At 29.3% G+C, this 23,351-nt stretch overlaps 1 protein-coding gene across 6 annotated transcripts in view; it reads left to right on the top strand.

The window, feature by feature from the left end:
- LOC142319586 (uncharacterized) overlaps positions 1 to 23,351 on the top strand; it is a 917,667-nt gene that overhangs the window by 408,619 nt on the left and 485,697 nt on the right. The window contains exon 1 of one of the 6 annotated variants that reach the window (XM_075357047.1): positions 14,169 to 14,187. The exons of the other annotated variants lie outside the window; for them this stretch is intronic. The gene's annotated coding sequence lies outside the window, so the exon portion shown is untranslated. Of the gene's footprint in view, positions 1 to 14,168; positions 14,188 to 23,351 lie in introns of those variants that run through there. 6 annotated transcript variants of the gene reach the window in all.

Genomic DNA, 23,351 nt, shown 5'->3' with positions numbered 1-23,351 from the left:
CCATTCTCAAATATAACAGATATCTCTGGGTAGGCTTACCGCTACTGAAAGGTAGGAATTTGGTAATTTCCTTTCACCTTTGCGAAATTGAATGTACAGTTGTATAAATGCATATATTCATGGAGTTATCATACGTTCTGACTATGGAGTTCATTACTGAACGTACATCATAACCGTAAGAATAACTGGGACACTTAGTAAAAAGCAGTATACAAATCTATCATCTCCTTCTTTAGGAAAAAATGCATTATTTACACATTTTCTTTTTTCAATAGGAAAAAAAAGTAAGATAAATAATATTTTAGTTATGAATAAAATGTGTTTTGGGGGTTAATTACTCCTCTCTATCGCACGTATTCTAGTAATTTACTGCCCTCTTGATTTTCCTTCCTTTCTTTATCGTTCATCCTTTTATCTTGGTTATAGGTTCAATGGAAATAGGGTGAACTATTTCCCATGACGTGTTTGTTGAATGCCACGACTCCATGATGGGACTTCCCATCAAATTCTTTGTTTGGTCTCAATGAAGTGATAATTCTTGTTTGTGTGACTTCCAAGAGGAGGTCTGTTTAATAGAGGTAATTACTCTGTAAGAAACAGAGACTCTGAGTCTTACCCGCCATAAAAGACAAATTAATAATTAAATTGTTTAACAGAAAAAGCTAGCCCTCAAATTCCTCCCGAAAGCTAGTATACGAATAATTTTTTTTTCTATCCTGTGTTCACAATAGAAAAGAAAAGTAAAAAATGATTTAGACAAACTAAAGTATGGAATTTTAATGAAGAAAATTAACCGTGGATTCTAATTATTAATAATTTATACTTTTTTCATCATTTGCCTTCTTTGTTATGCCAATTTCTCATTCTTCATTACATTTTTAGAAAAGTTTTGCTAACATAAAAACGAGAAAAACATATTTTAAGGCTATGAAATAAACTTCGTAAGGGTAGGTTTAATTTTGATAAATCTTCCTTAACTATATCTCCATATTGTAAAGTTCATTTCATAATTTGTGTGCAAAAATTTTAATGTTCACAGAATTCCTTAATTTAAAAAAAAAAAAGTTTATTTTGAAGTAGAGTTATTTATTACTATTTTATTTATCTAGTTTTCGTTGAACATATATTTTTCAGCGTTTACATATCTTGGCTGCTGTTATGTCTTCTTATCGTTCAAGTAAATATTTTTTAGATGAAAAAGATTTATTGCAGTACATATGATGAAATAGAATGTCGCTTTAATTTGTTGTTGCTACTCCTGTTGTGCGCATTAGCCCTTTAAAGCCAAAAAAATATCAGTAAAACAATTAATTAAAACCATTTTTAGAAAACAGCTTCGGAACTCTGTCAAAATTTTGATCTGGAAGGGGTTGTGAGTCATTTGACTGGGTTTTTTATATTTTCTGTAGGTTTTTGCTGAAGTTATAACCTCCACGAATTTGTATTATTCTATGTTCTCGATCATCTGTTTTACACAATCCAATGTTTGCCTTCCTCTACATTTTTTACCTTTTACGCATCCACCTACTGCCAAATTAATTAAACTTTGTTGTCTTGATATAACTAACTTAGTTCGTCTATTTCCAGACGGTTTTACAATTTTATCCTTTCTTATTCATTTTAGGCCATCTTCATTGCAAAATTTATGAACATTTTCTGTTAACACTACAGTTTAAAGGCCTAAATTCTTTTCACTTCTAGCTTTGCTACCGTACCATAAAACATACATCTATCCTAGTTGAAGAAAAGAGTGAATTTTTTTTTAATTAAGTCATAAGCGGTAGTAAATTTTGCTAAAATAAGTTAAGTATCAATTTAACATATCTGGATCTTACTGATAAAAAGTTAGAAAGTCAGAAGTGTGAGAATTAAGTTAATGTATAAACGTTCAACGCCATGCAGCAGCGTTGATCATTCCATCACTATAATTTATGTGAAACTTTTCTGACTTATTTTCGTTGATAACCTATATAAAAAATTCCTTCTAACTGCCACTCAAAATTAAAAATAAATTTTTCTTAATACGGTATAATGGTTTTATTACTGTTAGTTATTATTATTATTTTTTTATCGTCGTTGTTTTTTTTCTGTAATATATCTTGACTTAGAAAGCATCGAAAAAGAGTTTTTCATCAAAGAGTAGCGGAAACTCTAAAGAAAATTAAAGGTATTAATAAGTCTGTCTACAAGAAGAAATTCTTTTCGTTTTATTAAAATCACTATAAGCAAAGCTAGATAAGAAGAAAGGGAAGTAAATACAGAAGAAAAAGAAAGATCGACTGAGAGATATAATATCTGTAACTTATTTGATTTGTATCTAAGTCTTAAGACGGTTAGAAGATTAAATAAATGGAAAAAATATTCACTCACTGTAGGCTATTAATTGACAATAAATGTTTTTATTTCAATTTTTTTATTTAAAAAATCATCACGCGCCTATTCAACAGATAAAGTAAACATGGTGCTTAATAAGATAATCGGGTTATTACAGGCAGAGTTACATGTGTCATCATAAGGAATGATATTTTGGAATTTGTTAAGAGTTAACGTTTGACTTGCTATATGGAAGGAGGTAGTTTGAGTTAACGTTCACTGCTGGCGATCCTCTCTCCCAGCCACCATATTATTTTTGGGTTCTAAGAACACATCCAATCCATATATGTAATAAGATACAAGTATACCTGTTAAAAAAAACAAGAGACAAACTGCATATGATCCATTAATCAAAAAGTCTGCTTTTGTTATCTAAAGACTTTTGGATTCTCATACGAATCGATCAGGATAGCCGAACATTCCCTATTTGATTTTCTTTCTTTTTGAAGTCTAATTTCGTTAAAAATTTAACAAAAAATATACACTAGTACCCAGAGAAGTCAAAACCATTTTTCGTTAAGAAAGAGTTTTTTTTTGAGAGGAGGGTCCTCAAAAAAAAAAAGGTCTTTTATAAATGGTGTTGAGAATATGTTTGAAGTTCAATTTTTATTCTTATAAAGTGTTTCAAATCACAGTTAAAAGAGAAAATGGCTGAAAACAATTCTTCACCTAAAGGGATGAAACCCCGGGCCGGTTTGAAAAAATATGTTTTCAACAAAACTTGTTTTGAAATTTATAGGATTTAACTTTTTTTCAGAAATCATGTGTAGCCTCTGCTCATAATTTTGTAAAATGGCGATATTATGTTTCACACTTACGCAATTAAATTTTCTTCCAATATGTCAGAAAATTTTAATAATTTTAAGCTTGTGTTGATTAGCGAGGGTAGTTATCTAAAAGGGAAATGTTAATGAAGGAACGTTTTGCTCAAAATAATTTATTACGCAACAAAAAGTTTCATGTTTCTTTTAGTATCAGGTTATCTAGATAATTCTGTATTCGCTACTACTTTTATTGTATGTGGCTTGGAACTTAAGCAACCTCACCTTGATATAATTTTTGATTATTGAATGCGATGAATCTGTCAAATAATTTGCCGCTTTGGGTTTAAATTATTCTAAATATTATTTTATTTGCTGGTTCATTAAAATAAAGTCTTTGTTTTGATTATATTCCAAATTATTTTTATTATAATATTTCAAAGTTATACATATAATGTTGTTATAAATTAATAATACTTGATTGTTAAATACATGTTGAGTCTCTGATGGCTGATACTAGACTGACCATTCCAGTGGGAGTCAACGTAAAGTAAAGCTTTGCTTTTAGCGTGGAGGGAGCCGACTGCAGCCGTCCGAATTTATTTCTTTAAATAAAATTTAAAGAACAAGAAACCTGAGTCTTAACAGAATCGTTAAAATTCCGTGAATAGAGAATTTAACTAACAAGGAGGGAGGTTATATTACTGTTAAATTAATAATGCAGGTAAGCTTTACCAAAGGTAAAGAAAATTCTGAAATTTGGGAATATTTACAGCGATAAAAAGTACAACATACTGCAAATCATCATGCAAGGCAAGATTGTAAGCAGTAACTCCCTAGAATGACGTAGAATTTCATTTTTAAGAAATTTATAAGAAAGTTTTTATTGTGATTCTATTCAACTTACCCGTAAGGCAACGTAGAAAATAAGAGTTACAATAATAATAACCAATAGTCGTCAGAAAATAGCTACGTAAGGAGATAAACGCTTTTGACAGATTACAAAAACTGCGACGTGTAATGGAAGAAAATCGTTTTCGTCTGAGAGGACTTCACCGCATCGCTCCAGGCATTTTTTTAAAATACTACTACGTAGACTATCATAATTTTTTTAACTTTTCAACCGTAGTTTTATTCAAATCTGAGTGGTTATTTTAAATTATGGAGTGAAAATCAGAAAGATAAAAAATTCTACAAATTAATAGAAACCATCTTTAAATAAGTTTATGAAAGTGAAAATAATAAATTTCTCAAGAATTTAAATGTGTATTTTATTTATATAGGAATTTTTTTCGTGTTAGTTATAAACTTCATATTTTTATAACTAATTCTTAAGTTATAACATTTAAAAATAATCTATATCTGGAGTGCGAAAAGTCTGAGACTTGTTAATTATAAATCAAAATAAAATTAGTGTTATAATTTTATTTTCAGTTTCAAAATATAAAATTATCTCTAGCAATTTCTAGAAGAATATGAACTTGTGTAACACGAAATTCACTAAAAGATAAAATTTTGCTTTAAAAAAAAATTATTAGCTGAAAAGGGATACAATGATCTACTGAAAAACTTTGAAGCTCTTTTGAACTTGAAAATGTTAACATATCGAACTTATAAAAAAATCCGAATTATTTTGAATCACTCCTTTTTCGAAAATTTTAATGGACCAATCCCCCAATAATACTTTTACAATGTTGGAGATTTTTTTTTTCTTTCCGCGGGAGGAGGAAAAATCTGCTGTCAGGCGCCCAGCAGCCCCTACTACTGAGTGTGTGAGGTTTCCCACCAAAAACTCACTAAGCGGGGACTCATTAAAAAACCGTACCCCTAAAAACAATATGTCCCGGTACCCTCCATGAAGGCATTACTCGGGACATGCTACTGTTATCACGAAACACAGTAATGGGCCCTCAGAAGAGCCGGGTAAGCGCAGACCTTAAGAAGTACCGTACGCCTCATCACCAAATTACCGACAACTCCCAAGTGCTGACTGGCCCCGGCTCCGCATACTAGCGGTCCACTAACCTTCGCCCTTCACGCCTTGCGACGGATAATTTTGCCCACTAGGCGGAAGATGACGTTCCATGTCCGCTCATCCCCTAGCATCCTCAAATGTTTTCAGGCGTCAAGAGGCCGAACGGAGCGTAATCCCTCCGCATATCCTCCCATCTATGGCAGTGAAATACCACATGCTCTGCACCATCCAGCTTCCCGTAGTATGGGCACAAGCTGTCGTTCGCTCTTCCGCAACGAAACAGGTACTGCGAAAACAGCCATGGCCCGTCAAAAACTGTGTGAGTTCGTAGTTGAGCTGGCCAAACCTCCTGGTGATCCAAGGGCCCACTATGTTCGAGATTAGTCTTATTTTTCATCATATTTTTATAAATTTTGTCAAATTAAAATACCATATAAATCTACATTTCTGTAGAATATATCTACATATCTTATGGAGTGTATGAAGCTAAAAATTTCGTATTGTAACTGAAAGAAAAAAAGGAAATTCAGAAGACGCTGTAGTTTTTGATTCGAGAGAATTAGTAAAGTTTTTCGTTTCACAGAACTTTTAACCGGTTGAAACAACTTTTATCAAATCAGAAAAAGCAAGGGATTGCTGAATTCGATTATTTATCACTTCTTTTGCACAAGATTATTACTTTCACGAAAAGTGAAAGCTAACTTAAATGGTATCTGATTGCATATTCGTATATAGAATTAAGATACGATTTTATTATCGATAAAGTCTTACCTTAGTTTTCAATTTGAAGAAAAGTATATTTGAATTTAACACATTTAGTCAGCTTAAAATTTTCTCCAATTTGGTTAAAAAAAAACAAATCACAATTTAATGCTTTTTTAAACTTTATATTTTACAGACGATTTCAACTTAAATTAAGTTTTTAAATTTTTAAAAAAAGAACTAGTGCATCATTATGAGTTATAAAAAAGCAAATTTGATTAAGAAGTATCACAATTTAATATTTCTTATCCTAAAATGAAACAAATGAAAAATGATCTTCTGTATATTAAATTCTCGTTTTATAAAGTTCAATCAATATTAAGTTCTCTTATCTTCTGATTCATAACACAAAAATAATTATCACGGAATAACAATTATAATACACAAAACAACCCTTAAACCCGTTTGAAAATACACCATAATGGAAATACCCACAGTATATCAATTCTCGGGTATAACAATTCAACCAACATCGAGGTACTTCAAAGACTCTAATTAAAAGTTCTTATCATCTCGAATTCACCGCGGTAAAACATCGTTAATACTTAAGCATGAACAATTCCACAATTCTTGAATAACAGAAACACTTCAACAACAGATATGAAGACCAGAAAACTAGGAAATTCAGGAGCTATTAGCATATTTGTCTTCTATTAGACATTACAGTAAATAGTTCAATTACAAAGTTATTAAATTACTAATGCATTTTTCTTAATACGATTGATGATTTTTTTTTTACACTGCCTTCCTTATCCTGTATTTCAAATCCTTACTTTAAAAAAAAGAAAAAATTGAAAGGTTTAAAGGTTGTTTTGTGTATTACAATTGTAATTCGGTGAGAATTACTTTTTTTAATTCCTATAAATATTTTGATAGTTTTAGTTTTAATTCCTTCTGTTGGTTCCATTTGTGGAACAGGTATGTATGTCTTGAAGACAAGCTTATCTTTGAAAGCAAAGATATTTAGCCGTTCCGAACTGCAGAATCTGTATAAAAGTAAATAATGGTGAGTATGCTTCGTTTTTAAAAAGAAAAGTAACAAGTATCATGAAGTAAATGTAACATGATTGTCTTATTAATTTGGTTCATTTGTTCGACTATCTTTTCACCTTGCATGATGTTTAATTTGTGGTGATTGTTGTGATAACCATTCGTGTACTTTTTCAATGATTATCATTAGCAAAAATTGCTACTAACCTAATTTTTTTGTGATAAAACAGTGAAAAATAGTGTGTAATTCACGCTAGAATGAATTAATTAATCTATAATTGTGAGTTTCATAATAGTAAAAAAAAAAGAAGCTGACAATTCAGTTTTAGAACGGGGACTTACCCGTTCCGGGAAAGTCCTACAACTGTGAGTAGTTTCAACTTATACACACAACATAATTTAAAATATGTATCATTTTATTTGAATATTATAGTTTTTCGTTTATTTAATTCAATGAGTCTAATTAAAGCGCGCGTGCATACCGTATTTAATTCGTGTGTCGGTACTAGCGACGGTCGGCACTAACTAAACTAATGTAATTTTACAACTTACATAGAACAAATTTCGCGGCAGATTGGTGTAGCCGCGAGGCTTGACGCTCCAGATACCACCAAGTCGACCAGGCAATCGAGTTCGAGTTACTTTTTTAAATATTATTTATTTATTTAATTCTACCGCTCACCTGTGACGTCACAACATAGCACATGACTGCAGCAGAATTTTTTTGGGCTAGAGGTGCTATTTTTCAAAAAAACATTTTTGCAAATATTGTTATTTTTTACTTGTTAACAAATGTGCCTAAGAAAAATACGACCTTAATTAGGCGAAATTTCAAGATACTGAGGGTGACCTTGTTCTACAATCTCATCCCCTTGACCTATTACGTTGAATATTTAATGGCATCAATGCCCCATATAAGTAATCTGACCAAGTTTGATCAAAATCGGTCCTCTAGTTCTGGAGATATAAGGTGATTTAGAGGCCATTACCAAACAGCAGACACACACGTACATATGAACATTAACATTCGGAAAATTTCCATTCGGTTTTTTAGGGTCCTTAGGTGTCAAAACGTCAAGATCCGGTGAAAACCGCATATGCCCAAATTGAACCGATTACAATGATCTCTTCCTTTTTCCTGTTTAGCCTCTGAAAATTACAGTCAAGTACTATTTCAGAGAATGATATGTATAAGTGAAGTGTAGTCTTGTACAGTCTCAGGTCGACCATTTCTGACATGTGTGGTTAATGGAAACCCAACCACCAAGGAACACCGGTACTTACAATCTAGTATATACAAAACCGCATAAAAATAAACTGCCTTCACTAGGATTTGAACGCTGGAACTCTCGACTTCAAAATCAGCTTATTTGAGAAGACGCGTTCACCACTAGACCAACCCGGTGGGTTCCCTTCTAGAGCCAATAGCTCTGTCTACTATCTAGACGAGAAAGTAAAATTGTTTTGATATGCACATGTGATTTGAACTTAATTTATTTTTTTAATATTGATATCTCCGAAAGAGTAGATGAGAAATTAGTGAGTTTTATCATAAAGTTAAACGTACAAGTTCACCGTTTTACTACACATTCATTCGGTTTGCTTTAAATAATTTATGGAACATATTTTAGATAAAATATAAACGATGGGTTTATTTTTGTTTAAATGGTTTAATAAAAAAAGATGTAGGTAAAATTAGTTTTCGTAACTAACGTGAATTTTTACAAATTTTGTTTTTATCGTAAAGCTCAATTTCTCGTGTTGCCTTCGGTTAGTCGGACGTGGTTCGGCCAACCTAACCAAACACCTTGTTGGTTCCATAGCTTTAGTTGTAGTACTAATCTATCCAGTCTTTAATTTAGTTTGATTCAAAGTAAATAAAATCTGGTATCATTAATGTTTGTATACATTGAAATATATCGATATTTCTCACTGATTTAAGTTTACCAGTTTTATTATTTTTAAATTCTTTAGATTTCTTTACCAGCTTGTATAAATTACACTATTTGTTATTATGTTTTAGGCTTCGCTTTTGTTTTATTTCATCCCTAGTAAACATTCTACATATTTGAAATATGAAAATCTTAGTTTTTTTTTGCATAAAAAGAAAAATTCAACTATTTATTTGATATAATTTTAATTACTTTTAACATCCAAATTTTCTCATTGATTTACAGAATAAAGGAAATATCCTCTATAATTTTGTGTGTTAATAACAAAACCGCAGATATTTTTTCTAAATAATAAATTTGTAAAGTAAGCCTTGTTTTTTTATTAATTCTTTTTTCTCATCATTGAATATCCTACCAAAGGATTTTTGTTTTGTAAATAAAGCCTGTAAAAATGAAAGCTTATCTTATTTTTTCACGCTCTAGTGACAAAAAAGTATAACAATAGGGGCAGACGATGTATTACCTCGTATAAACCATCAGAATGTTGCTTTTTGCAGCGTGACGTTTATTTTTATTTTTTTCATCGCGTACAACTTTTTCAAAGGATATCATTTTCTGCCTCTTTTATTATTTCAAAAGCTGCTAACAATCCTTTTAATTACAAAAATATTATTTTTTTAACTTTTATGCTATTTGTTAAGTCGTTATTTTATATATTTTTTCAACAATTACTGATTCTTCGTTGCCATTACTTTACACATTACTTTACATATAAATTAACAGCTTATTTCCGTTTTAAACAATGTTGTCTATATGCTTATATTTTAACAGAACCGTCGATATGTGACGTTTTTAAATGTAACTTTTTACATCTGTTTGTGGGACTGTACTTTTAAGCGTGTGTGATCTATGTTTACTCATTTGGGTGCTTCTGTTATAATTTTTCTTTTATATCTCTACGCCGATTCTGAGTCCTTAATTGGAAAAATACAATTTAAGTTTTCCAGGAATTTTATCAAGAATCCACGTTCCATAGATTACAGATTAGATAAAGAATAATCCGATGATTGCTTGACCAGCACGTATTAGTAAATCAGAACTCTTCTTCCTGGTTTTCAGTCCTTAGGGAAATATGTAGCCCTTGGACCTTAATAGAGAGTGGCGCCAACAGTCTTCTGTAAGACCCTTCTTTATCCACACGCGTACACACTCGCATCCATTAGCCATCATCCCATTTCCAGCCTAACCTCTCTTTACTGTCTGTTCGTTTTTTTTACTCTCTGTTTTTCTCACATCTCTTTCTTTCTACGCTAAATAAACTTTTTAATCAGAGTCCTCACTGTACCGTATCTAAATCCTTTTACTAAATTCTAAAAGGTTTATTTATACACAGTTAGGCATTTTACTTGATCCGAAACAAAACGTAAGTTTTTTCTCATTTATTATTTTTATAATTAATGGAATCTAATTATTAAGTTCATTTTATTTAGATATATATATCTCACGATTATCGTACAGTAAATTTAACGAAAACTCTAAAAGGTTTGCTTAATTAAAATTAAATTAGCTCAAGTAATGTACTACACTGAAATGTTAAACCACTGACTGAGAATTTATTAACCAGTTAGCTTTTTACAGTATTGAATATTAAATGTGTGTTTATGTGTGTGTAAATGATCCATAAACTAGTAATGCTCAATACATCTCTTTTAAAATTAACTAAAATGCGATTTTCACAACTACAATGCGACTTAGTAGAACATGAGATTTCTGTAGGATTATCAATTTCCACTATGTTAATCCGAAGATAAACTCAACTCAAATGAATCGCTACCACCCTCTCCCAAGTTTTTCAATTTCACCGGTTGTTCTGTTTTCATAACAATATTCGTTAATTTTATAGATGGCTCTTTTCTTTATAATATTTGATTTTAAACGATAAATTATTTCCTACTATTGCATTATTTATTTATCTATGTATATTTTTGATTTCTGATAAATAAGAGTTTGCAAACTTATCAAACCGAACGGAATATTTGTAAACTATACTTTAACTCCATTTTCTTAATGGAAAAAAAATATGAGAGAAAAACAGTTAGCAAGCGGTCTCTGTTCGATTAGAATTTGCTTATTTCTATTGAGGGTCGTGTAGATAACTCGTATTTTAAATAAAATAAAAGTAAAATTACTTTTTTGAAAAAGTAAAACTACCTTCGAAGAAACAAACTAAAATTTAAAAACTGCTATTCTTCAATTCTTCTTTAAATGTAAAGAATAAAAGAGTTATTTTTTGTGCGTACATTTTTTTAGACTTCAGATTAGAAAGTTAGAGTAGATTTATTACATACGTATATACATTTTTTATTATTTTAAAAGTGTTCTTCATTTTACGGAAATATGAAAAAGAAATTTTAATAATTATGAAGTAAAAACTAAGAATACACGTTACAATTTAAATTGCAATATTTTCTGTAAAACTGGAATTATGGAGTATTGTTTGTTTATATTTTCCTTAAAATTTCGTGTTAAACAGCGTGAGCTTATGGCGTAAGTATTTTTCTTTAAACATATTCTGAATTATAGTACAAATCTCCATTAAAATCATATAATGTTGTAATTATTTATTTTTTTTATGTTAAACTTATTTCATTAGTAATAATTTTTTTGGAAATTTGTTGTAATGTTTTTGGTAGAGACTCATATTCTTACTAACACGGTAGTTTTCTTTCTTTATTTTCTTTAATCTGGGAGTTATATGTGTGTTTAGGTTTTGGAGCTGATTTAACTAATCTTTGTTGCAATTTATTCAAATTTAATTTCGGTTTGACAGTTTCATAATTTTTGTAAATATTAAATTCATTTACAGACATTAAAATTTTCCAAGGCTTTAATATAACTTCAAAAAGAAAAGAAAATCAATTTTCTTTGACTGAAATACAATTGGATTTCATGTGCCAATCGTCTTGGAAAGTTTATTTGAAAATAAATGCGTTTCGTATAAAGCTTTCAGTAGTACTCGTTACACGCATCACAAAATTCTAAGCTGTGATATCATTCTAACAAATAAAATTTTAGACCTGTTCCTGAAGTGATAATATTTGTTTGATGTGTTTTAGTCCAATATTTTGATTCTTGAGAAGAAGATGTATCTTTCATAGTGTTGTAATACATTATAAAATATAACTTGTATGATAGTTAAAAAGAGTAATAGTTATCTAAATTTTCCATTACCTTAATTTCGGATTCCGCACTATAACTGTAGAATCAAAGTTTCACATTATAACTATTTCACATTCCATATAGTAATTACAATAATCCTTATAAAATTAAATTAGAAAAATTTTATGGTTATAAGATTGTGGTGCTATTAAATAAGTTAAGAGGCATCCTACGAGTTCAAAAATGAACATAAAATTTTAAGTCCTATATAAATTTAAAAAAAAATTAATTATAATCTTTGGGATTTTTTTATGTTGTTGTATTTGCTTAGTTTTTATGGCTGACAACATTTTTGTAAATTTTTATTTGATAAAACTGTATTATAAAAAACAAATCGAAAGTGTAACAGTTATTTATTTCCAAATTAAAAGTAAGTAGTTAAAGAAATTTAAAACTTGATGACGTTATTCTCGGACTTCATTACTTTGTGTTTTATTATTATTTTCTTTAGCAGATTACAGTTATATATACAAGTATATGAGAACGAATAGATGAGCGACTTTATTACCTACTCAACTTTTTTTGTAATTTTACGTTATCCGTGAATATTTCATACGAAATGTCATTTAATATGAAAAATTGCTGTTACTTGTGAGTCACGTTCTGTATTTATTTTTTATTACATTATAAACGAAACAGTTTTTTGATTTGTTTTCATAATTTTCGTAAAATCTATTTGTAAATAAGGATTGTTGGTACATTGGTACGACATGCATCAGCGGTACCGATGTTTGAACAAACGTCTTTGTTGTTGAGCAACCGGTTTAAGGGTCCGTTCCGGTTCCCTTGCTTATAACAATCTCATTGTTCCAGGTCGTGGTGATTGTTAATGATCTATCGTGTCTATATGGAACGTCTTACATCACTTTGTCATGATCCCAGCTTATTCACTCATTCCATTGGTTGTCATTAGTATTCCCAGGTTTAGTATCATTTTTGTACTGTTGCTCTGTTAAACACCGTTTATAGTATTATCAGTTTACTTCAGATTGGATTATGTGAATTATTTGGCGTATAATTGCATATTATTGAGTTGAACCTACTGCATAGTCAATTATTGCCATTATAAACCTATTATGATACAAAGTCACGGTTGTATTGTGATATAATTGGAGACCTATGACCTTATATTATTGTATATATTATTATATATATATATATATATATATATATATTTCTCAGAAAATTGCATTCTATACAAATACGTTCTAAAAAGAAAATGAAAAATAATTTTTTTGTTTATTTTACCTTACCGGATAGATGTGTGTTCCTCCTCTGCATCAGTTTTCTTCCCCATCACCACCATCTGCTCTAATTTTAACAATCATCTTTTCACAACAACAATCAAAACGTAGTTAAGACACACACTATTTATTAAAAAAGAAGTAACTGTTTCTGCACATCTTGGGCCATTTCAAATCTAGCATTAATTCATATACTTACTATTCATATATACAACAGGATTTTTCGGTACTGTATAAAAAATACTAAAACATCACATTGTTGTATACTGTTAACAGCCAAACTATTATTTTGTAATGCTACTGTTATCAAAGTTTTATCTTGGTTTCCCTTTATCCTTCCAGGTGAATGTTGGAGTAGTTCGTGTTTTATTCTACGAGAAGTATGTATGATTATTGTATAAAAATCAGAATAACAAATTTATTTATTTATAAAGATAACAGATTAGCAATACTATTGATTAATTTATCATCGAAACCAGTGATTTTAGTCGTACATATTTTTATATGTAGTTTCAAAATATTTTGCCCAAATCTAATAAACATTAAGCTTAAATTTTGTATGTATTGTTTATTCAAGAAGGTAGCCAATTCATATGAAAAGACAAGTTTTTTTTTTAGGAAGTTCGGAACGCGAAAGTTGTGTGAAGGTCGTACCAATATTATTACGCGTCACGCTTCTGTAAGTTCATGAGTATTAAAGAAAATATAAAAATTGTGCTTTTTGAAAAACAAAGAAAAAAATTAGTTTGAAATACTAATATTCTTTATTGTTCTTTATGTTTTTATAAGATACTGATTAAAGTATTCATTAAACGTATTTCTTAAATTCTATTTTTACAAATTTTGGTGTTTTACTTACCTTGCATTCTTTTTCCTTTGTTTCAGGTAAAACCAACCACACGTATTTCTCAAGTAACTTGTATGCCTGTTTAAATACATAAACTCCTAAGTGGTACTGAAATGAACCTGAGGTATTCTAATTTATTTCGATGAAAGTAATTTTGTACATATATAATTTTCTTTTTAATGACTATCATGAAGATTTGCTACTCTATTAGGTAAAAATCCGGCCAATTTTATCATCCTCATTATCTTGAAAATTGAAATTATTAATCATTTTTATCATTTGGTGGACTGTATTTTTATAAACTATTAACATGCTCTTACAAATTTGTTTACAAAAATGGGTTTTCTTAATTCACGAAAATGTTTTTTTATTTTAAATGATAAAAGTGATTAAATGATAAATCTACCATTTTCACGGTATGATGAATTTAGCTTTATTTTATTATTATTATTATTTTTTTTTAATTCTATGCGTCGATTTTAACTAGTAAGTGATGTTATTATTAAATTATGTTAATATTATTATAAAAATTTGATTTTAATTACTTTTTTGAGTTATAAGAAATTAGGGGATTTACTTATTTATTAGGGAAACGCAGTATTTTTGTTGAATGATGTTTGTAAAAATTACCAATCGATACTCCTTTTTTTGCAATGAAGTAGGCTATTTTCTATGCCCCTCCTATTTATCCGAGGGTTTTCGTATTTCAAGTTTCTATTCCATTTATAAATTTCGACCGCTTGTGTCTATATATTTGCTTTACTTTGATTGTCAGCGTTTATGTTTATATTATTGATAAAGCTTGTGCGTGAATAAAAGAAAGTTTATCCCTTTTCAAATACCTGGTATATATACAAAGGGGTTTTGTAGGGGTGTGTGTGTGTGTGTGTGTGTTTTTACGATTCACTTAAAAATATACAACCTCGCGCACAGGAATATCTAGTGAGTTTTATTGCGTCCAGTAGGGCTCCTAGTAAAGCTGCTTTTAAACCTTTCTTTAGTGATTGGCTGCGTTGTATTTTCTCTGTTGGGCTTTTCGCTTTCAATACAAATGAAATGCGTTTTATGATTGGATATTGGATTTATTTATTGCTCTTAACTTCTTGCTGCTAAGTCTACATGTAGTAATATTTAAAAGGAAAATTATATTCCCCTTTTGTGATAAAAGGAATACGATGTTTTCTTATTATGACTGAAGGGTATTATAGTACTTATTAGCATATAGTAAGTGTTATGCATACACGAGTGTGTATGACAACAGACATCACCGCAGAGAAGAGGGTGAGTCGACTTAAGAAAGTGTGTAATAGTTGTGGAGGTGAAGGCGTGGAAGGTCATATAGCTTCCGGCGGAACGGCTGTACTCGAAGCGGACATTGACTTAACTTCCGCCCCTATCCGAACTTCCTTTTGAAGATCAGTACTTGAATCAACTTCTCTTTAGAATAACTTGAGTTGCACAAAGCTGAGGGTACAGTATTTTCTTATCCAGAAAGCTCTTAATCCCCTATCGACGACATGAGCTTTTCTAAGTTTTGCTGTAGCAGAATAAATTACAGTAGGCTGAACTTTGTTGCAGTTTTATTGAAATACATTCTATTAATTTCAAAAAATGTACTCATTTATACGTTTTCAACCAAAAATTGCCGTATATCATTGTAATATTACCCAACTAAATTCGAATGGTCACTTTGAATGACCAAGCCAAATAGATGACTTGATTTCGTCTGATGATACTGATTTTATAATTTTACCTTGATACTTACGTTTTTATTCCTTATATAATTCTTAAGTAATAATTAAGATTTAATTTTTTTATAGATAGTACATCAAACCAATCAAGTGGTAGATTATGAAATAAATCAAAATACATACTGGTTGCATATTGTATGTCCAGTTGGGAATTTTGGTATCCGTGGTTATAAAATTTCGGTTTCTTAATTACTGGGCAATGTGTTTTGTCAAAGGTATTGTTTATTTAATTGAACTAATTGGTGCGGATTTTCTGTGCTTACGTGTTTAAAACTGAAGATTAAATCTTTTTTTAAGTATTCTAGATTTTTACTTTAATAAATTATCTTAAATTTTTTATTATCAGTAATTACTGAATTTTCAGTGATTGGTTTTTCTTTCTTTCTTGGGAGATTTATCTTAAAAATGGAATTTCTGTTGTGTAAGAAAATCTACTATTTTCACGCTATCCGAATTTATTCGATCACAAAATCCTACTGGGATACGGAAAAGGCTGCTAGTCGAATTATTGTTCTTAATTTCCTGCACGCATAAGTAATTGCAGTTGTGTCGTCTTTACAGTTTCCTGAATTAATTTTCCAAATGCATATTTTTATTACAAGGAAATGGGAGGCCGAGCTACAACCGATAAGCATCTCAATCGCAGGTTTCTTCTTCTGCTTTTTTTCTGTTTAACCTCTAAAACCACCGTAAGGTATTACGTCAGAGGATGAATGAGAATGATATCTATGAAGTATAGTCTTGTACAGTCTCAGGTCGACCTTTCCTGAGTTGTGTGGTTATTTCAAACCCAACCACCAAAGAACACCGGTATCCATGATATAGTATTCAAATCCGTATAAAAGACAGAGTTTTTGTGAAGCTATTTCAGTAGAAACTACTTTGGATTCCCTGAATTGGCCATGGGCAAAGCCTCTTCTACCAACCCACAAAATACCAAAATTCGTATCCCTACATTCTTAGCACATTACAGCCCAGCAGCTGAAATCTACAAACACGACGTGCAGGAAAGTGAAACGGGAAGACAAGATTCTGAATTGAGAAAAAGATATGATCAACGTAGAGACCATGAAAGGAAACTAGAAATCCCACCTTCAGGAGTACATCATGCCCTCTGCAAACAGTGTCCATCAATCCTGCCCGCACCATCAGGAGAAAGGGTTATTATTTCCCGATATGGGAACAGCACATATTCATCCATTGCATTGACCAGCGCAAATATATCTTTAAAAAAAACCAGCGCTTTTTCCATGTATTAAAAGTGAACTGAGAATATGTTTAAGATTCCTGAAAGAATACCTAGAAATATGTGTTATGTGGAAATACCTAGTTGAAATCTATGAATTATTCATACAGATCTCCTAATGCAGCATTTTCGGTGCTTACGTACAATGATATCGACGTTTTGGTACATTTTTTCGTCTCTTGCCAATGCTGAATCGTGGTTCAACGTCTATTATTCAGCGGTTTATAGTTTAATGTTTTAATTTTTCAGTATGCGATAATAATGTGCTATTAAAAATCGCAATGTAGGAAGCTAAGTGATAAAATTTCATCCAGTTTGAATAGGGTTTTACAGATTTAAGTTTTGCCACACAGGAGAAGGGGCTTTTAGCAGATCAGTTTTTTAACTAACTAGCATGTAATAAATGTTTAAATGTTTCAGGGAGTAGATAATGCAAAATAATTTTAATTTCTGTTAATTGTGTTAAAAGTTCTTAATACAGTCTTCTATTCTTTGTATGCTACTAATGCTAATGTACGCTACTATTCTTTATTTCCAATATTAGAAATTTTATCATGTACAAAGGCTGTTGGTTTTTTTTTAACGTATTATGTAGTTTATGTGCAACCAGTTAGGTATGTAATTCTTGTTTAGAACTGTGAAATATTTTGATTCTTCTACGTGATGTATATCAATATATATTATGTTAGTATATTTGCATAAAACACGGTAAGCTAAATGATGACATAACTATCTCTAGTGTATTTGCCATTTACCGAATTTTACGTTCTCCTACGCAGCTTTAGTATGATGCGGTCCCTATTTATAGAGCTTAAATAATGCTCTTTCTTTTCAATTTTTTTATATTAGTTATTAAAACGGAAAGTTATTAATAAAATTACGATTCTATTTCTTATCATAAAATAAAACTTTGTATTTACGAGATGCGGGAATATGACATTTATCACATGGCATTTCACGTATTTTTATCACACATTTTCATGAATTTCAAAAACTATTTCCTGAATTTTCGTGGTGTTCAGTGTACGAGAAATCTTGAAATAGTAATAATAAAGTCTTATTGTTACTGTGATTGTCTCATAATGTTGAAAAGAGAAGTGATTTAAACAAGAGAAATGCTCAAAATAGTTTTCTCTTAGAGTAATGATACTCACTTTACATCTAGTTCCTGTGTGATTCTATTGTTAGAATCTCAAGAGACTGATGTACCTACCTATGCTTTGGGAAGCATAGTGTTACTTTTAGAACTGATTATGACCTTCATTTCTGTGGCCTTTGAATGTTAACATGCAATAGTATATTCAGTTCAGTAAAGATTGTAAGGGGAAACCACTCTTCGTTTCCTATCATATCTGGCATGCGAAATTTATTTTTAAGAATGGCTTTCCCGTTTTCGAAAAGTCTTGAGTATTGAATCATATATCGCTCAAGGTATTTCAGATTTAAAAATGTTGTTCCAGATTTCGTTATCTATTCTTGCAAGACAAAAACTATTCATAACTAACATTAGTTAAACTTTTGGAAGTTTTAGTAGGGAAAAGCACGCTTGATTACATGTTTAATGGTTTGAAATTTTTTAAATCATATTATTTTTTACAGTCTTCTGATTAATGAACAGTAAATGATTACTGAAATAAAGAATTCGTTTTGTGATTAAAATTTCATAATGTATGTGAAAGATTATAAAAAAAAGAAAAACATTATATAATTCATAATTAATTGATGTTTTAAAGTTTTGAAAATCCTTTGTAATGCATTTTTTTATTTTTAATTATTCAAAAATATAACTTAAAACCATTATACTTTATGAGAGCTGTACGAAAATTTTGATAAATGTGCAAGTTTAAAAGTAATTTACACTTTATTCAAAAAGTTATTAAAATAATAACCCGTTTATCTCATCCAAGTGTATAGGCCTACTGTAGGTATACTCTTATATCCAGCTAGAAACTTTTAATTATCATTCAACAATTTTCTCTCCTTGATGTATACTTAATTATTTCTTATTATTAGTTAACGTCTTAGTTTTTGCAAACATAATTAAATTCAAACATCTTGATTAAAAAAAAGAAAAAGTTAAAATTTACGTTATTAAGCAAATTAAGTACAATATTTTAATATATTCTTTCTGGCTTACAGGAATTATTTATACGGTTTAAAACTTACGTTTTATAAAATTAATTTTTTTCAAAAATTTGAAATTAGTATGGAAGATATTTTTGGCGTTCCGAAGTCGTATTGATGTATTTTTTACTAGTTGATTAAAATGTAATTGAGAAACATGTCAGCTACTTGATTGGGTTAATTCTTTGAAATTTACTGTATAATATTCGATTCAGTACTATAAAATAAAAACTAAATAAATTTCAACTAAGATTAGTTTATTCTACTTTGTAATAAGTTGCCATCAGAAATACTGTTTGTTTAATTAGAAGACTATTAAAAGCATTATGGGAAAACAAGTATATTTTTTGTTGAGAGTGGTGTTGATGTAATCTACTAATTATCGTGAAGCGATTCATTATACTTATTCATCAATATTATTAATGCATGTCTTATTTATACTGTGATTATTCAGTTCTTGGTTCTGCATCCTCAATTTACTCGTTTGAACGAGGTTTAATTTGAATGAATTTATTGATTTTCTTTTGAACCTTATCGTTAAATAAAGTTGTTTTGTGAAGCTTCAGTACTACAAACAAAGGATTGCTAAATGTTGTATGTAAACCGCTATAGAATTATTAAATAGCTTTTTCCTTAACTTTTTATTGAAATGTTTAAATTATGAGGAATATCCTGAAGCTATAGTGCGGTGCTATAAAGATGGCTAATTGTAGAGAGATAAACTGGATTGGTATTTGTGTAATTAAGTTACGTAGATTTAATTAAGTAGTAGGCTGAAACTCATATTAGAAGAGATTTAAAATTCTATTTATGAAATAAAAATAAATTTGCCGCTTACACATTTGCTGTTACAGTTATAGCGTTAATAGAACTTATGTTTTTGTATTTGCAGTGACTGTAATATTAAATTGTCTGGTTTACCTCTATCATTTGCAATGAAACACTGCTGTAAACTGAAATAATTTTCTTGGTGTTACTTGCAACGGTTTTTAGACCTCGGATCACCTACGTACGTGAAGTTTATAGAGTTAATCAGTTCTTCTAGATAGATTTTAGTAGACCTTTTCAAAATCCAAGACGATATTCCTTTTCACAATGTAGTAGTCATTATGTTCAACCGCGTTCTACATTGTTTTACTGATGACATTTTTTTTCTTTATACTACATTAATAAACTTAATTTATTTCTATTATTTGATTAATTATTTTTTGTTTATGTATCCGTGAATCTTGGATTAATTTTATTTAAATTTTCTATTAATTTTAATTTTTATTGAAATAAAAATAAAAGATTAGTTTACGAACACAGGACGCGTGCATTGAATTTAATAGATGTAAATATTTAAAAAAATGTTGGCATCTCGTCGCGATATCTTATTATTTTCGTGATTTGAAAAAAACATTTAACATCGTTAAAGAAAATCTGATTCTCTTTTATTTTATTTTCCATGTTTTTATATATTTTAGTGTGTACGCGCGTGTTTTTGCCTTATTTAAACTAAAATTTAGTATTTACGACTCAAAATAAATGTTGAAGTTCGGAAGAAATAAACGGAACTGTCTACATTCGTGTTAACCTCAATAAACTTTTTTCTGCTTGTAAATTATTCTTTAGCGTAAACGTTTTTCAATAAGTACTGGTAGTTATTACTCGTGGAGAATTTATTGCAAAATCGATTGAAGAATGGGGTATTTTATACTTGTAATAAGTTAGATTTATAACAGTTAAGAATTCTTTCAACTGTAATAAAATATTTATGCTTTGTTGTTAGATAGTATTTTGTTTGCACTTAAAGATTTCATGACCAAAAGTATTTAAAACTATATAGCGCTTATATTATTTTTAGAACCCAATGATTTTATTGTTTATTCTATTCTGTTGGAATTATGTAATATTAAATTACTACGGCTTTAAAAATTATTGTCGCATTTAATTTTTATGTTTTAAAGGCGGAACTTTTTGATTAAGAATTACTGAATATTACAAAACATGATTTATTTTATAGTACCTTTGTGTATTACACGGATAGTTTAAACTTTCATAAAGATGTGTAAAAACGGATTTTACACCAATTTGTGAATATGGACTCACTCAGATTTATTCATGTAAGTGAGATAATCTAGTATCACGCCGCGTAAACTTTGGCCTATTATTAAAAGTTTATGTTACCTTTTATCATTTTCAATAATAAATATTATTCTTTTAGAAATGTTGTAAGTATTCTTAATCTATAAAGATTTCAATTTGAGAGATAAAAGTCTACTTGTTATCTTGTTTTTAGTTTAAACTAATTTTAGGTCGTGTTTTAAATTAGGATAAAAACAAGAACTTCAATATAGCATCGGCCGTTTATTGTAAAATAATTATTTTGTGAAATAATAATAATAATAATAGTTGTAAGTAAAATAATTTTTAATGGAACATCAGTATTTTAAGTTTCATAAAAAACAACTCGTTTAATCAAAACGGTAAGTTCTTCTGTTTATTACTGTTATGTATTAAATAGGTTTTCACTAAAAATAATCATCCTGTAATAAATATTGATTATGATAACAATACCGGGTAGATATATTAAGCGTGATAAATATTGTAATCGTACTTTCTTTTCATCCGGAAGTAATACTATGATATCATTTTCATTAACAAAACGTTAGGAAGTGTTTCTAAGTTATGTTTGCATTTTTAGCCATTTCTACCCATATCTGAAAGCGAGTGTCAAAACATATTAAATCGAAGAAGAATTTTGATATTACTTTAACTTATAATTTTGCCTTTATTGCTGAAAGGGAAGTCATTTATGTTTTATTTAATGTTATCTATTATAAATTAATATTTTTATCTAATATATTTGTATAATTTTTTTGGAATTGTTTCGACCGGTTTAATGCATTTTTCTATTTTTTTCTATTGTTCGCAGTCTCATAGTAAACTTATCTTTTACATATTACACCCCCGGTTATTCGTTTCATATGTTTTAATGTTTATCTATCTTAACTTTCTTTTCGTTCCGTTCTCTTCCTTTCCGTTCTTAAAAACAGATTAACCAATTTGGATGTCATAATAAGACACACCAATTTTATTCGATTCTGCCACAAACATCTTACTTTACTTTGTTTTAAAACCTCGTCATTTCATTTTTTTTTTTGTAATCTTTATTTATTGATATATTTTATTTTTATGGTTAGTTCTGATGGTGGTTAATGTTTTATCCGTTAAGTTAATTTTTCAATTATAAAATTTTGACGTTTGGATTCAGTTTTGTATCATCGTTTATAAAAAAAACATTATTTTTCAATAGAACTACGTCTAAATAAGAACTTACATCCTAAAAGATTTTTAAGATGAGCTTATATCGTGATTATAAAAAGTAGAGTAATAATATAAAATTGTTGTCATGGAATTTTTTCTTCCGAGATGTAACTGAGTAGTCTTCTGTAAAAAGGGAATTAAGAAAGAATTTTCTTTCATTAGAGATTTTTTACTTGTGTGTATAAATATATAAGAAACCTTTTTCTGTTTATAGATTTATTCAGAGAGAACTTTGAAAGCGGTTGAGAATATATACTACAGGTTTTCAAGTACCTCGGGTCGTACAATTTGTTTCGAATTTTGGAATGATTAATTGCTCGGTAAATTGTACTTCCAAAGTACGTGCAGAAACTTTAACAAATGAATATCGGCTATACGACAAATTTACCGTTCTACATTTGATTCTTTTACGCGTAATCACCAACCCATGCAAAACGATGCATCATTGTTTTCTGGTTGATATCCCCGATTTAAACAACGTTGGTTACTTATTTGTGCTGTGATACTCTAATTTAAACTTTCTCTCTAATTTATGGAATTTAACTTTTGAACTCCATAAAAACCAAAAAAACAATACTTTATTTCGAGGGAAAAATTTTTTTTATTATTACTAATATACATTTTTATGTGAAAAAACCTTTTATAAAAATAGCTTAGAAAAAAAAAATTTTACTTAAATCATCGTTGTATGATTTTTTTTAAATTTAATAATTTATTTGTTAATGTTTTGCTGACGTACACAGTCGTTGAGTATAAAAAAAATCATTTAATTTGATTAATCAAGAAATAAAATAAAATAAATTGTTGGTAAGTGGAAATTTAATTTATACAGGAAATAAAATATACGTAACAGTGACA

The sequence above is a fragment of the Lycorma delicatula genome, chromosome 2 (genome assembly GCF_047948215.1).
Source record: "Lycorma delicatula isolate Av1 chromosome 2, ASM4794821v1, whole genome shotgun sequence".
Classification (NCBI taxonomy): domain Eukaryota; kingdom Metazoa; phylum Arthropoda; class Insecta; order Hemiptera; family Fulgoridae; genus Lycorma; species Lycorma delicatula.
The sequence above is the reverse complement of the archived record's forward strand: the minus strand, read 5'-3'. Positions and strand labels throughout refer to the sequence as shown.